Source organism: Apodemus sylvaticus, chromosome 7 (assembly GCF_947179515.1).
Source record: "Apodemus sylvaticus chromosome 7, mApoSyl1.1, whole genome shotgun sequence".
NCBI classification, from domain to species: Eukaryota; Metazoa; Chordata; class Mammalia; order Rodentia; family Muridae; genus Apodemus; species Apodemus sylvaticus.
In genome coordinates this window covers 6,907,500-6,925,037 of record NC_067478.1, presented here as the reverse complement: position 1 = coordinate 6,925,037, position 17,538 = coordinate 6,907,500, and the positions used below count along the sequence as shown (strand labels likewise).

Sequence of the window (17,538 nt, the reverse complement as noted above, 5' to 3'; positions counted from 1 at the left end):
ATTTTATAATTAAATGAAAGGATTTAAGATGTCCATTCTTTTCATTTATAACTATGTTTTTTCATTAAGACTATTAAACCGTGCCACGTGCGAAGGTTAAACCATCATTCATTCATTTATTCTAACTTTTATTATTTTATGTGTGTATCTGTTTGTGTGTGTGCATGCATGTGTGTGTGTGCAAGTGCATGGATGAGTGTGCGTTCAAGTGCATGCACGCATGTGTGCAATATATGCACGTGTGCAATATAAGCATGTGTGTGCCTGTGTGTGCAATATATGCATTGTGCATGTGTGTGTAATATATGCATGTATGTATGTATGTGTGTGCCAACATATGTTTGTGTGTGTGCACGAGTGTGTGCATGTGTGTGTATACATATGTATGTGTGTGTGCACATGTGCAGAACCCAGAGAACAGCCTCAGTTGTTATTCCTCAAGCACCTTGTTTCTTAGAATCAGGATATCTCACTAGCTCAGGGCTTGCCAGGCAGACCAGATGAACTTTCTAGCGAGCTTCAGAGGTCCTCCTGTCTCTGTTTCCAATCACCGGGGTTACAGGCACATGCAAACATGCCCATCTTCTTTTACAAAGGTTCTGGGTATAGAACAGGTCTTTGCAAGCACTTTTCTAATGGAGCCATCTCCATCATTTCTTATGTCTTAAGGTCATTCGGTGGTTCCCGTTTGCTGGCCATGCATGTGATATTCAGGTCAAAGCTCAGTGTGTTTCTACACTCTGTCTCCCCCTATACCCTGGACTCATGCCTGGCTTTTGTTCCTTCTATTCCACCAATAGTAAGGGCCTCCCTGCCGCCTATGCGGAGTGAGGCTGTTCTTCAGTCCATAGATATTGGTCATGTGACAGTGTCTAGCCAATGCCGCACGTGGGATTTGGAGGCAGGACAAACAGAGCAAAGGTGCTCATCCATGGGAGCTTATAGGACAGACAGAAGGGAAACGAACTAATGGTTAGGTGGACAGAAGCATCTACCAGGAGTGACATGGGACTCAGAACAAAACTTGCATGTGCCAGGACCATTTAGTCAATACTTATTAAGCAGCTACTAGATACCTGGGAAACCACTCAGCTTGAAGACCTCTGAAATGGCCCTTGAATCATGAGCTTGAAAAGCTTGGTAAGTGTAGCCACAATAATCAAAGGGGGGTTGCCAAGAGGGTAGAATTAACATTTAGCAACAGAAATGCCGGGAAGTAGGAGGGACACTGGACAGCTGATGATGGAGCGGAAAGGGCGATCTAGAGAACCATTCTCATTAAAACCCAGCACTGCACCCCAAGTCAGCACTGGCCTCACACACGACATTTCTAAACATGAGGTTTCGCTCCAGGAAAGCAAGAGCTGACACTGGAGTCAGCTGCAAGAAAATGACACCTCTTCCGCCCTCTAATTTAGATCCTCCAGGGGACAAAGGCATCCCGGAAACTCAATGAGAAAAGTACAAGGATTGTGAAATATAGCAATGTAAAAAGCAGACAATTTCCCAATATATTCAATTTAGACTGCAGGGTGAATTCTCTATAAAGAACTGAGAGAGAGACTTGAGCTGCGTTTCAAAACAACAATGCCAACATTTCATGTAAGAAATAGGAGTACTACAGACAGCAAATTCAAGCAAGGTCTCAGTCTCGATGACTGGAGAGCGAGGTATGCAGAGACAAGCAGAAGAGTGGAGATCCGTCTCAAGGAAGGCATTGATCTGAGCCACCAGAAGGGCTCTTGCTACACTGTGGCGCGGCATCAAGTCGATCCCAGTCTTTCTGCTGCCATCCTCCTCCGCAATATACAATAATCGGTCTCCTGGAGAAAACCACTTTTACCCCATATTTCACTTTCCTCAGACAGCAGTGTATTTGCATTCTTTGTGGAACTCGGAAACAAAGGACTACTAGTCTCATACTGACCCCAAAGACATTCTTATCAGATATGCAAAGCATTCTTTGGGTAGTAGGAATGTGAAATATAAATAAGGAAACTGCAACACTAAAGTAAGTTGCAGACCCAGACACTGGGTCCCCAAGATGAACCCATGCAGTAAGTTCTCACCCAAATAAACTTGCTATTCTCACTTCTAGCTATTAAACTCATCCAGACCCTGCTAATGTTTGTTCTTAAACTCAGTTGATACACTATGCTATGCAATACCAACACTTTTCTTTGCTGTTGCTTCTCTCTCTCTCCTCTTTCTCTCTGTCTCTCCTCTCTGCCCCTCAGTGTGTGTGTGTGTGTGTGTGTGTGTGTGTGTGTGTGTGTGTGTGTGTGTTCTAGTGTTTGCATATGTGGGTGTAGGCTGAGGTCAGCCTCTGGTGTTTTGCTTGTATTTTTGGAAGACTGTTTCCCTGGCCTGAACCTGGGCCTGGCCGATGAGGCTAAGCTGGCTGGCCAGCAAGCCCAGGGAATTCTTGCTTTTACCTTGATAGCTTTGCTATTACAGGCTCATGCCCCTCTGTCTGACTTTTATATGGGAGCTGGCGATTCAAGTTCAGGTCCTCAGGATTTATCAGCAAGCACTTTGCCCACAGAGTCGTCTCTCCATCTCTGTAAAAGTGAGTTTCCAAAAAGATTTATTTATTTATTTATTTATTTATTTATTTATTTATTTATTTTACTTTATGTGTATGAATGTTTGTCCGTGAGAGGTGTGCTGCTTAAAATTGTCCTTGCCTGATGCCCCCATCGACTTAGCACATAAGGTGGCAGACAGAGGACATCTATCCTGAGCCTGAGCAGAGTCCCGGTAAAGGGCTGACATCATGGCGGCAGTGGGAACCCAGAGCCCCTGCTGGGCTCTAGGAGGGTGTCAAGAGGAGATACCCCCTTCTTCTTGGGCTGAGTATGAGGTTCCCTTTCAACCCAAGCTCACTTAAGACAGCCATTTCTCACCTCAGGGAGGGGAACAGGGTAGAGGGGTTGTTCAGTCTGCGAGTGAGTGAATAGGGCGTTGCGTGAGGATCCACGTTCGTTCGTATCCTCAGCATCCTCATAGAAAGCTTGCCAGGTGGCTTGCATCTATAGTTCTGACTGGTGCTGACAGAAACAAGCAGGTTCCCATAAGTCACTGGCCAGCCATTCTAGCCAATCAGCGAGCTCCAGGTTCAGTGAGACCTTGTCTCGACAAATAAAGGGAAGAGAGATCGGTGAAGATATTGGAGGCCAATTTGTGGCACACACACACACACACACACACACACACACAGGAACATATACACACATACAAGCAAACATACACACACACACACAAATATTTTAAAGGAGCAGAGTATACTTCACATGAGTTTAAGCATAGAGAGGCAGCAGAGTCATGCCACCCACAGAATCTTGAGTTCTTAGGAATCCAGGCAGCCACATAGTAAGAATCTCATCAACGTTTTAAAGGAAGCTAAATGATTGGCTCACCAGCTGAATATTCAGTAACTGGCTATTTATAATGCAGCATAATGCATAGCAACCAAGTAGTGGCAGGAAAATCATCTTGACCAATGAGCTACATGGCCACACAACGCAGTGCAAACATTACAAGAGCCATGATGCTGACGTAAGAAACGTAAACGGGAGTGACGATCTGAGCATGCGCTAAATGTCCGTCACTGGGGAAACATTAGGAAACAATACCTTCGACATGAAAGCGCCTACTATAGACCTGCGATAAATATGCATGAGATCAGAGGATACTGCTGAAGAGCCGGGCATGATGCCTCAGCCCTGACATCTCAACACGCGGGGAACAGAGGAAGCAGGATTCATGACCTCAAGGCCAGCCTGGGTTACCTGGAGCTTCAGGCCGGACTGTGATGAAGAAGGAGATGCCAGAAAGAGGGAGGGAGAAAGAGAAAAGGGATAAAAAGAGGGGTGTGGGGAGCTGGAGGGGAGGGGGCAGGAGAGGGAAGGAGGGGGAAGGAAAACAGGGGGGGAGGGTGAACATCCTATTGAAGAGCTAATCTCCCTATCAATATTGGTTAATACAGAGAGTTCTCTAATGACCTAGTGCTGTATTGAGAGATTCTTAGCTTCCCCATGACGAGGCTTGGATGGCTCAATGCATTATTTTGTAATAGAAATCCTTCCTAAATGTTCACGAATTATGAAGATAGAAACTATATTTTCTATAAATATTAACAATAGCAATGTAATTAAAATATGATACATAAAAAACCCACTATAAGCAAAACCTAAGGGATCCTATCTGGGGTAGAAAATTCAAAAGAAGTCCAAGTCAAAAGTCAAATTTTCGATTGAGGTTAATGTTTTCATATGATCCTACAGTGTTCTGGGAAAACGTTGTCATGTATTCCTAAGTTCAGAGGCTCTTTGATTCTCTAGAATGCCGTCTGACACTGTCTCTCATTATTTAATTTCATCTTTACAGGTACTGTGTGAGTGTGTGTGCGTCTGAGTCTTTTTGTCTGCCACGGTATACATGTGGAAATGAGAGGAGACTCTCAGGAGTCCGTGATCCAGGTCTGCTATGCAGGTTCCCGGGATTGAACTGAGGTCATGCCTGGTGGTGAGACCTTACGCACCGAGTGTCTCAGCAGACTCATCCGCTTAGGTGCACATCCATATCCTCTTAGTTACTTAATCATATAGGGAAGTCATTTTATATTTTACAGAATTATGAATTCTTCAAAATTCTGAAAAAACAAAACAATACCATTGGGGCAGGTCTGTGGGACATATGAGACCCATGAAGCAAGATGGTTTAATTCATTCTGAAAACCCACCAATAGAATATTAGTCAACATAGAGATTACATTAGATCCTACAGAGATGTTCAAATACCAAAACTTGTGATCCAAACTGAAAGAGCGCTCACGAAACTAACCAGGATATAAATCAGAGTATCCCTCTACCATAAATGTATCGAGACATAAATAGTCCAGTCATGTTCAAAAAAGCAGAGACAAATTTAGCACTGAGCACTAGCAGAAGAAAGTCAAACAGCAATTCCATTCTACTTTGAGGAAAAATAAATGGGAAAGGCACACAAACAAATGCAAACAACCAACAAAAGACACTACAGGAAGCACACAAAACTTCAAAGGGAAAATGAAGGAGGATTTTCAGGGCAAAAGGCAAAGAGTGAAAGAAGATAAATCTACCTCAAATCCTTAATTATAGGAGGAATGAAGGGAGGGAGGGACGGGGGGAAGGAATCGAAACTAAACTAGAGAATCATAAATGAATGAATGAATGAATGAATGAATGAATAAACAAATACAATTAGCTAAGGAAAGCAATCATCAAGTCAAGGACATACACAGGGCAGAACATAGAAGTGGGGGTCACGTGTGACAACCATCCGGAGTTGAAGGGTGGAGGGGTACATCCAGAGACCATGGCGGAAAGGAAAGAAGAGAAACAGTAAAACTGCCAGGCAGCATTTCTGGGATCTATTGAGATCCATCTCCCCCAGCTCCACCCGTATCCTAGGGCTAAAGAGCCCATCAGACACCATTGCTGACAGCTCCTCCTTTGACCTGGTTATTGAGTCTCGGGACACTTTAGTGGTGTTTAAATATCACTTCTGTAGAGCTCACAGTTTGCACATGTTACACCACTGTTCTGTCGTCTGTTCTATACAAAACAACACTGCTCACAATTATAGTACAGGACACATACCGATTGGCATGACTAATTTACACACAGAACTGCCCATTTATATAAAAAAATGAATCTAATGATTCTTCTTTCTGGAAGACATTCTTTTTTCTTTTTTTAAACAAAAGTTCCAGGAAGACATTTAGACAGGTCCTCTTTGTGAACTGCTAATGAGACCATTGAAACAACAAGTATGATTAACAGAAGTCTGGGGACATGGCTCAAACGCAGAGCGCTTGTCACACAAACATGAGGATTTGATTCCATCTCCAGAAGCAGACCAAAGAGCTGGGAACTCATAACACCAGTGTTTCGGATACGGAGTCAGGTGGATCTCTGGGGCTCCCTGGCCAGCCAGCCTGGCCTATCGCAGATTCCAAGTCTGGTGAGAACCCTGTCACAACAGAAACAAGATGGCTATCCTCTGAGCACTATGTGACATTGTCCTCTGACTTTCTCTCTTCTCTGTCGTGTGTATGTCTCTCTGTCTCTCAAAAATAACAGACATTGCCAAACTCTGCATCACAGTGCAAACTGAAACAGATCATCAACTGTCCATGTCAACTTGACTGCTTTCCCCTCAAGACATCAAAAACCTCAGCTCCTTGATTTCCATATAGTTCAGGTTTTGCCCCAAGATGGCCTTCTACTCAAAAATGCCCTCCCCCTTGCCAAGCAGCTCTTCTTGATTGCTTTTGGAAAGGAAATTGGCTGTCTACTCCAAGAAAAGTTAGAGAGACAAAGACCTGATACTCTTCCCCTCTTAACTTCCTAGGCCCCTTTCACTTGATTTCCCATGAGCCACCCCTTGAGGAAAAGCTGTCAAACTGTTTTGTTCTTGTCATGTTTGGCAGTCCTATGACAAAGTGCTCTGAAGATGACTGCTCTCCACGGGACAAATACTTGCTATGAAATCATTAGGGGTTAATTAGAACAAATCAATCAATAGGATTCTGAAAAGATGTTATTGAGAGTAACAGAGGGAAGAAAGCAGATAAATTGTTTTTTGTGACTCCTTGACTGTGTCTCAAAGCACGAGAAGATACAATTCTTGCGTCAGAAACTGAAAAAAATATCATTCCCTGTCAGTTTGGTAAGAGCTGCTCCTGTAATCCACCCCTGTAAGGCACCCATGGCCTAAGAGATAGATCCAACCCATTGTCCAGAGGAAACAGATCTGTGACTCCCTGAGAAAGCCTTGCTCCTTTCCATTTCTGTCATTATAGAGCTACAGAGAAAGTCAGAGGCACCAAAATATGCCTATGACTGTTTTCAGAGTGTATACTTGTATTCTGTGTATGGAAGAGATTTTAAAAGATGATCCATTGAACCTTCAAATGAGGTCTGGTGTATAGGTAAAGATCCTGTTTAGAAGAGCAGCTCTGAGCTGACAAGATGGGTCAGACAGTATTGAGATAAGATACTGAAAATGAATGAGCAAGGTGATATGCACTTAGAATCCCATCACTCTGCCACAGGAGCCTGAGGATGGAAGATTGTGAATTGGTGCAGAACAAGACCCACCCCCTCTTGCTTAAAAAGAAAAGAAAAGAATGAAAGGAAGCTCTCTGAAGAACAGAAGGAAGCAGTCTCCTTGTTGCAGAAGCAGCACAGAGACAGACACTCTGGGCAGCCTTGACTACTCTGTGAAAGCAATGATTGGTCTAGTTGAAATGAACACACATGGAGACACATGTTCTTTAGGAGGCACATGGATTCTGCATGCCAAGAAAACTGCCCCAAGGTGCAGAAACCATGGAAACTCTTGGGACAGAAGCAACTAGCAATTCTGACACATGATACTACTTTGAGAAGAATCTAGAAAAATCGCCCAATAGCAAAAGTATCACAGCATGAGTTTGCCTCCTACTGGTACTAAGAGCTAGCAGACTGAGGAAACCCAGATCCACTCAGATCTGTCTCTGATAGACAACTCCAAGAAGCAAAAATGAATTTGGAGAACTTGGCACTAGGACCTGGACCTTGCAGCTGTGTCTCACTGACACAGGTCAATCCAATGTGTCCACTTTGGTCAAACAAAGACTGTCAGTGACATTTTCCAGTAGAGATCTCTTGAAAGCCCAAAGACCACAGCAAATGGAAGGTAAGGCTTAAAGTGGAGATGTCTGGTTTCTTTGGAAACTCTGTTGTGCCGTGTAATGTTTTGCTGGAAGCTATCTTGCGAAAGCATGTTTTGATGAAGCAGACACATGAGAGAGCATGTGATGGTTTCCTGGAGCAGATGCTTCAAATGATACATGATGTTTGAGAGGAGTATAAATGGAACCCCACAAACAGTGAACAGGGGCTCTTGCACAGCATGCAACACCTCTCTGGTCGTCACTGGGCTTTGCTAACCCTGCAATGTTTCGCTGGTCTCACTTCTTCGCTGGTCTTCACGTTATAGAGAGAAACATGCCAAAGAACTTCTTGTGGTGTTCCAGCTGATTCTTGCCACTTGCTTCGACTCGTAGTGATTCTGTGGAGCCTGGTGGTTTCTGCAGGCGTGAACCACTGCTACCGAGTGGTGTTTGGTGTTTGCTATTGAACTGAACTGCTGGTACCCTGACAACAAAAAATGCAATCGAACCAAAGAACTACTTCCTAGCAGGTCTATAACACCCTTTTCCTCTAAACCATCTTTTCCCCTACCTCTGGTCAATGCACTAGAAGGGAGAATGAAGCTTTCAAGAACCCTAAATAAGTTTAGAGAAAAATCTTAGCCTACAAAGACCACCCACAAAAATAGAATGTGACACAAAAAAAAGAAACAAACAAAAACAACAACCAAAAAAAAAAAAAAAAAAAAACCTCCTAAACTCCTTAAATAGAATATAAAGCAAACACAAACCTTGGTACCTTCTATTTATCATTTTATTTAGTGTGATAACCTTGGAGCCTCAAAACATTTGACCATAACTTTTGTTTTCAAACTTTGCAAGAATACAGTATTCAAAGGGGAGCTCAAATTTACAACAATGTACAGACCAGGTAGGCCTGCCTGAAGCCAAAGTGTTTTAGCAGCAAAGTGACCAAAATCTCTTCCAATGGTGAGGGATAGTATTAGAATGTTCTTCTCAGAATCCCAAAGTTTATGTTAAAAATGCATCATTCTAAAGCCAAGAAAGAAGCAGGAACTGGTGAGCCTTGCATCAGATGAGAGACCAGGGCCAAATGTCTAGAACAAAATCAACAGTGGATTGGCTTAACTCTCAAAAGAACAAGCTTCAAATCAAAGAAAAGATGTTTTCTTATTCTAAAGAAGTCAGATATCAACATTAATAATTATATCATATGAGGGCTTATAAGGGCTGGTTTTCCAGAAAACAATCTTCTGATATTTTAAATCAATATAGTAGACAAACTGAACTGTCAGAAAATGATATGCCTCAAACCAGCCCAAACTTCATACTCATTCCTCCAGATTCATCCACTCATCTGATCATTGAAAAGGGAATTTGATCAAATTTAAATACACTGGTTTAAGTCACATTCAGGACATTATTGTCTACTTAGGTGCTGAATAAAGTCTGACAACATAAGAGTTTACACACATCAGCAAATCCAGATATGACATAAAGATCATATAAAATGTTTCATCTGGTTTAAAATACTCAGGTAGTTACCTCTATGTTTCCATTTTCTTCCATGCTGAATTGACTTCAGTCAGTAAAACTGATTTAGTCAAGTAGACGACAAACAGTCAAGAAAAAATAGTAAGATGGGAGCTGGAGAGAGGTCAGGGTTGAGAGCTGCTATGGCAGAGGACTGAGTACCCACAGGTCATCTCACAACCATCTACAACTCCAGTCCTGGTAATCTCTTCCCCACTTCTTCATGAATGCATGTCTTGCACACAGACTCACTCAGGATCCCACACCTTCCCATAGACAAAATAGACATGTCTTTAAAAAATAGAAGACAGGATCTTGAGAACCCTCGCTGAACTCCACAAGTGATTGATATCCAGGGTAGAAATAGTTAGCGAAGGATCATTCACAGCCAGCGCTGTGAGGGATGCATGCAATCATTTTATGTTGTTAATAACCACCTTGTGTCTGGTTGGTTTGTGTGCACAAGTGCAGATGTTTGTACACCATAGTATCCGAGTGGAGGTAGGTTAAAGGTCAACTTTAGAGATTTGCTTCCCTCATTCCACTGTGGGATCTGAGCACTCAACTCAGGTAGCCAGGTTTAAAACTTTGCACGGCCCTTCTACAGTCTGAGCCATCTTTCCTGGCAGCCCTAGTGCCAATGGATTAATTCTTAACTATGAAAGGAAAGTCAAGTTTAACAAGTAGATAGGTCATGGATGGAAGCAAAGGCTTTCCCTTCCCTCCTGCTCCGAATTTAACCATGCAATCATAAAAAGAAAAATAAAAACTCATGGGCACTAAATCATACAAAACCAACACAATAAAATGGATCATTCTATGATACTCCATCTTATTAATTTAGCTTAGTGGAGATTGAAGCGGTAAGAAGAATGGTCTCCAGCAAGAAAAAGAAAATCAATTTCCAGGGAGTATTCTCCAATGTTACTCACTGGGTTGATATGTCTTTGAGGTATCACTGGTTTTCCCTCTATTAGATCATGTTCTAAGTAACAGTAGTATTTTGTCCACGTTTCCAAGGATTCTATTAAACTTGGGAATTTGCACATTTTACAAAACCCATTCTAAATATAATTGCATCTCTCAATGGTTGTTTCTGCATTCACGTTAGCACCCACATTCATTCATGAATGAGGAGTATTCAATATTTTCACTGGCAGTTCAAGCTTTTTCTCCAAACTTATCCATACACACGTGTCTGCTCCTCCTCCACCTTATGGACCAGAAGCTACAAAATGGAAGACATCATGCTCACTGCCGGGTCTTGGATAAGTATGAACTGAATCCACTCAGAAGAGAGAGCTTTAGCCACCACAGAAAGCCGTCATGGGGATGATTAAATGACGTCTGTCATTTTGTCCCACCCCTCTCCACCCACTCCCAAGTGATGGATGGGTTCCTCTCAGTGTTGGGGATTCAGATGTGAAGGGCACAGCTATATTTGTCAAACTCCTATACCCTGCAAAGCAGCATTGACTGCTCTATGGAAAGCATCAAAGAACCAAACAAAAATTCATGAAAAGCACCAAATGCAGGCTACCTCCCAAGGCCAGCAGAACACCAAAGAAGACTTGGCTGTCTACAAAGAGGATTTCCAAACATTAAAGTGGGCAGAGGTCAGGGTGAATGAGACTGGCCAACGGACCAATGTCCCAGCAGGTAGAACAGAGAATGCCCAATGGGAAAAAAGAACCATTTCCCCTATACCCATCCCCTTCATAACTGATATGTATGAGAGGTTGAAATATCATACCGCAGAGCTATAGTCATATCTGACTCTAAACAGTATGTATTTAGTGAGTAAAAATGCGAATGGAGAATAAAACAACAACAACAAAATCTTTGTGTACAAATTGGCTGCCAATATCAACCTGAAAGGAAGCGTAGAAGAAGCCAAAAGCCAGTTCATCTCTGCCCCTGCCTCCTGGCTGGTTTCTTCCTTTGTCTCTCAATCTCTGTCTCTTTCTCTTTCTTCCTTTCTTTCTTTAGTGTCTAAAGTCTGAAATCTGAAACCAAATAGCCAATTCTATAGACACTTCCAGGGGCTCTGGAAACAGTCACTAATCATACATCTTACATGTATATATTATAGTTTATTATGTATCAATTATTATATATTATATATAGGATTTATTATTATTATTATTTGTGTGTGAGTATGTGAGTCTGTAGGTGTGACCATGGAGGTCAGAGGACAACAACCTTGGGAGCCTCTCCTCACTTTCTACCACCTTTAAGACTGGGTCTCTTAGCCACAGCATTGGTTAGGCTAGCTGCCTTCCAAGCTCCTGGAAGGCCAGCCATCTTCCCTTCTCCTCTCTAGTTTAGGAACAGTGGGATTACAGATACTCGGTCCTGCAGCCAGCCTTCCTATGGGCTTTGGGGATCCAAACATGGGTAGTCAGTCTTGTACACTGAGGCATCCTCCCAGCCTGGTGTGTTACTATTATTAACCTCACAGACCTACAACCTCTAGGGAACCAACATTACCCCAAAATACCATAATAATATAAATAATCTAACAAATACGCACAGAACCCAGAGTCTTCTTTACAACAGCATCAGTACAGAGACAGAAGCAAAGCACATGACCTTGTGTGTCATTTTCTAACTTTTAACATCGTCAGCCCACTGCCCTGGTCCTGCTAAGCCATGCTTTATATTTCCCGTTATCTTTCAAAACAAATACACTCTTCCCCATTTTGTTATCTCCAAAGAATTGAACCTTATTGTTACACCATTTTTTTTAGAGGTAAATGCCCTGAAGACTTTCTGACAAGAATCCCTAAGATTAAAGTATTCAAAAAATTAAGAAGAAAATATGAAAATATTATTCATAATTTCAAGAAAGATTGTGAAATTTGCTTCTGAATTTGGAGTTTTGGAGAGTCACTCTGAGATTTTCTTTTGCATGTCTGTCATCCCCATTAAGTAGGTGTATGTCTTCCAATTAAATGTCCCACACTAAGGCACACACAGGCATATTTTTTTTAAACAATTGTTAGTATTCATCTGTTTCCACTTCCAAAAAACATACTTTTTTTTAAAGCACAGCCAAAACAGTTCAATGTTTTCCCACTACTGCAAAAAAATAGTAACGCTCACCCTGAAGCCCCAGCTCAGCTCACAGACCTACTCCCTGTTGCCCTCTCAGGTCCATCTGCACTCTGGCTTTGCAACAACTATAGCATAAAACCGTCTTTTCTCACATGCTTTGGCTATTACACTAGTTAATCACATACAGCTGTGGTGCATGAGACTCTTACAAAACAATTTCAATCTAGTACTTGAAGCCAAATGGCCAAACGCAGCCAAACACCCACCATTTACTCTGAAGAAAAAGTTTGACACCAAAAAAACAAGTTTCTTTTTACAGAAAAGAGGGCTGTTTCTTCAAATCTGACAGGGGCACCATCATAGATGAACCTCTCTCCACCAAAGTACTGATAATAATATCAAAGGAGATTTGTGAAAAATCACAGTAGGACAAAATGAAGCATCCTAGAATTCTTGAAGCCTAAAAGACCTGGAATGAACTTGCACACACACACAGACACACAGACACACACACCCCTTTTGTGTTCCTTCCTGAAAAGTGTCTCTGTCCCCAGCTCCAGAACAGAGCTTATTCCCTCCTGTAAAAATTTCTTCTATTGCATAATTCAGTTATTTCTTTTGTAAATGGAGAGAGAAAATGAAAGAGAGGTGATCCAGGAAGGACCTAACAGTGCTTTCTTTAAGCTCTGAGTCCAGAGAAAATAAAAAGTTCCTGAACAATCTGACCTCCGTTGAAGAAGACATTTTAAGGAGATAAAAGTACATTATCTAGAAAAGACAGCAAAACCTGCACCAGGCTGCACCCACCTCCTGTGAGCCAGGAGTGAAGAAATGAATGCAGAGAGTAAATCCTTGTGGCTATTTTTTTCTCTTACTTAAAACAAATTAAAATTCTGCACACTTAAATATAAGGCAAACAAGATTTATCACATTCCCGGGCTACCCTTCATCCCCACCCCTAAGCAAAGGAAAATATTTGGAATTGTAGCTTAATATTCCATGGTTGCAGGTTTTCTTTTTTGTTTGTTTGTTTATGTTGGGTTTTTTTTAAATAAAAAAAAACAGTTTTGTATGTTTCAAGCTTTAAAAGGAAAACAGAACTTAGGAGTTCTCAGGGCTGTTGTCAAACAACTGGCAGGTTACCAAAGACTAGCTATCAGTGCAAAGCCCAGGCAGGAAGCAGGAAGAAATCCCAAGCTCCCTCCCTCCCTCCTGGAGGCTTGTGTTCCTGTGCCTACATGACAACTGTGTGCGGAAGGATTTTGCTTTTGAAGAATCTGAACGTCCACAGGTTTGAACATCCCTTTGTCTTCTAGAAGTCCCTTTTCTTTGCCCACTCCCCATTCCTCCTCTTTTAAGTATAGGCTCTGTCTATGGCACAGCCCATCTCTATGACATAACCTCCTTGTGGGAGGCGGCAGGCTGAGCTGCCAGTGGTGGTAGTTAAAACTGAAGTCAATACACAGTGGGTAAGACTCACCCTCGCTCCTGATCCTGCTCTGAGTGTCATCTGAGTGCCTCTAGCCAGAGGAACCCAGGGAGGCTCTAAGAGTCTCAATCCCTTTTTAAAGACTTTCTGGGGAAACCAAATGGCCAGAGAAGGGGACACAGTTCTGCTTGCTGGGCTGGTGGAGAAGCCTGTGAGCCTGGGAGGTTACATAAAAGCAAGAAAGAAGGCGCCAGCTGAGGGCTCTTTCTGAAGTTTGAGGAACAGGATTAAAGTTTTCCAAACATTACATAGGAGAGAAGCATCCATTTCTCAACCCCAGGATCCAGGAATTCCAGCTTACCAAGCAGCGAGCAAGCCTATCCCTTCCTGGGCTTCCTTTTTTCAACTGATTTATTGACTGTCTGGTGTGTTATTGTTGTTGTTGCTGAGAAATACCCCTACCCAACATGCCTCAAATTCACAGGAGAATGTACCTGGATTCTCAGAACCTGACTCCAAAGGGTGGATATTCTGAAGAGTTGAAATTTTGTATTTTGTATTTTGCCAGGAGGGTAATGTACTATTTTCAGAGTGTTCTTCTCTAAAGCAATGGGTTGGTCTTTGTAGCCATCCAAGCAGCAGCTTACTTTGGAAAACTTTTTAAAAATCAAGCCACAGTACTTGTTTAAAAATTATAGCATGTCACTGGGTTTTTTTTTTTACTATACTGAGACCAAAAGCAATGCCCCTCCTTCAGATTGTCTTCTCCAGCAAAAAAAAAAATTATATATATATATATATATATATATATATATATCCAAAAATAGAGCCAGAATACTTAGAGATATGAGCATAACCAAACAACACAGTCACAGCCAAGGGCCAAAATGCTCATGTCATTTAAATATGTGACATTGTATGTACTTAAGGGCATGCAACAGTTACTCTCTTATTTAGGCTACATGAATGCTTTGTCTCCTATAAAGTATTTTAAGCATCTGGAAAATTATCCCAGGAGATGAAACAGAAAGGGCTGATTTCTAGTTTTGTTTAATTAAAGCAAAGCAGAAAGTTAGGCTCTCATGTAACCGGAAACAAGAAGAAAGAGCGTGGGGAAGTATCACATCCCGCGCTCCAGTATGCAACTGAGGGAGCAGAAGGCCCGTGCCTCGATTTTCAGAATACTGAATTCATGTTGTTTTCGTACAAGCAATCAGAACTTGTGTCCAGCACCCAACTATTTAAGTATAAAGCAGGAGTTCGGGTCTGTTTGTGTTTGCTTTAGGTTTTCTAAAAATGATGCTAAACACTGTTTTTGATTCTTTAAAAAGTTCAAGAAAATCCCACCTCCCCTGCTCCACCCATACACACCTCTTGTTTATTAAGAAGGAAAAACACTTGACTTTAAACAACACTTGAAGGTCTGTCATCCCTGGGATGTGACTTTGATCAACCATAGGATTCTATTTCTATCAAATGTAAGTGTTCTTTATATGTGAGCATTGTTTCCATTGGCTGTAACAGTAAACTTAAACTGCAACTAGACTTTGATGCTGGACCAGTGGTCTTCCATGAATTTTATCTAGGCTCATCAAATAAATATAAAGCTAACACCCTCCCTTTTAACTGATTGTGATACTGTTCTGAGACATGCAGGTAGGAAAGGGGCAAAGGTCCTGTGGAAACTATTCTACTGCCCTCCATGCTCCCAACAAGGCTTTCTTGCATTGGATAAAGTCTGTCAGAAAGTCCTCACATGCTCAGATAGAACAGCACACTGATACTTCCTCAGAATCCAACCTTTCACATCTCTAGTTTTCTGGGATGTCATTAATGTCTGTCATTCCAGGGGCACCAAAACAACCCGTGACAACCATGCTGCCGCACTGGAATTCTACAACATAACCGTCCAGATGAGATACCGTGAAAACCCAAGGAGCTGATGTCCACACTTGCTCTCTCCTAGCCCTGATCTGTTTACCCAAACATCAGCTGAGGACACCTGAGTGAGCTAACTTCTTTAAAACGTTGCAGACCCTGATGGTTTTGGAAGGCTTGACAATAACAAGACCCAGAGATGCTGTGAAATCCATGGGGCAGTAATGCTACACAGGACCCCAAACAGACTTTCCGTTTTCTTCAGGCAAAACACTTCAAATCACTGCTGCAGTCTTTCCTAGCTCCCATTTCCTTCTCTGTCTCTGTCTGTCTCTGCCCCTGTCTGTCTCTCTGTGTGTCTGCCTCTCTCTTCCTCCCTCTCTCCCTCTTTCCCTTCGTTCCTCTCTTTACCATAGTGACTCACTCACCCAGCACACTGTACCTTTAACTCCCCCCAGCATTCATTATTCCCTGTTAGTAATACTACATTAAAGGCAATCTAGGAGAAAAACAAAACAAAACCCCAACTATTTCACTCAAACTTCAATCAAAAGTTTCTCTTGTGGTTGTACAAGGCACTAGAAAACCAGAACCAGCACAAAGCACGATTTGGGGGAAACATTTGGAAAAATTTAGCCAAATGAGTAAAAGGTTTGGAATGTTTGATATTTTTCAGGCAACCCTGGAGCTCACTGCTTTTGTCTCTTTGCAGAGAAAACCGACCATGGGTATTTTTTTTTAACTTGCCTGACCATTTCATTAATGTAGTAGACACCGTTCTCTCTACCAAGTTGCCCAAAGAGTTAATACTCGGGCCACCAGGCAGGAGGGTTGGTCTATTTAAGCCGTGGCTGCCCAAACTAAGTGGGCACAAAGGCAGAAAGCAAAGTGAGTCGACCTTGGATGGGGTAGGGCATAGCATAGAGCAATCGAAACAGGAAAAATAATAATGGAAAAAGGAAGCATCAGCCTTTAATGCAATCCGGAGAGGCTGTTGTCCGGTTTGGTCCTCAAATGGGCATTGTCTGATGAGACAGAGTAAAGGGGAGGTAACCTTAGAGTGAATTACCAAACCCTGATTATTCCAGAGAACCAGTGACAGCATCTACTGCTCAGCCATGCCCTGCGTACTCTCACATGTGGAGTTACTAAGAAGATGGAGGGGGTCTGGTTAACTCATTACGAATTCAGAGTACATGGTAAACCGCCCCCCCATCACCCCATCAAGTCCAATCGAACTGACAGATTGAAGCATGAATCTCTCACCTCACCTCTCTCATGTCTTAACTGCAGGATAAAAGTTCAGGGTGGGCACTGCCCCCGTTCAGTTTCGTGGGCTTGCCTCCAGGCCCCTAATGATCTCTTAAGCACATGCTCACACAAAGCCCAAGTCTTTAACCAATTCAAGTCCAATTATTATCAGTTACATTCCATGCCTTTTTTTTTAGACCCAGACTTCCTAGTGGTAACTGACGGAGTGGGGGTGGGGGCTAGTCTAAAAGTACAAACCGTGGGTGCTAAGCCGCTGGTTCTTTTAGCCCGCCTCTCAGTTATCCTTGACATAAAATAAAGACAGTTCAAACAAAATACCATGCTCAACAAACTCTGAAAGACTTTGGTGGGTGCCCTGCAACCTTCTGGAGCTCCTCTTTCCTCCTGTGTTAGGCCATGAAAAGTTTAAGTGGCCCCCATCCCAGAGTGTTTTCTGTACGGAAGGTGGAAAAGGGGGGGGGGGGGTACCCAAATCTTTGAGATTCACACACAAAAGAACAGCTCACTGGAAAAAGTCCCAAAACAATATTCTTGCCCCTGAGAACGTCTGTTGGGACCCCCTTTCTAAAAATCCCTGCTCACCTGCAAAAGACTTCAACCATTTCACTGGCATTTCTGCAGCTAAATAACAAAAGAACGAATGCTCCATTGAAAGTCCCCCGTCTTT

The 17,538-nt window shown here is 42.4% G+C and overlaps 1 protein-coding gene across 7 annotated transcripts in view; it reads right to left on the bottom strand.

Moving 5' to 3' along the window:
* Positions 1-17,538, bottom strand: part of Rbms3 (RNA binding motif single stranded interacting protein 3) — a 664,175-nt gene that overhangs the window by 645,780 nt on the left and 857 nt on the right. The gene's annotated exons all lie outside the window — the stretch shown is intronic.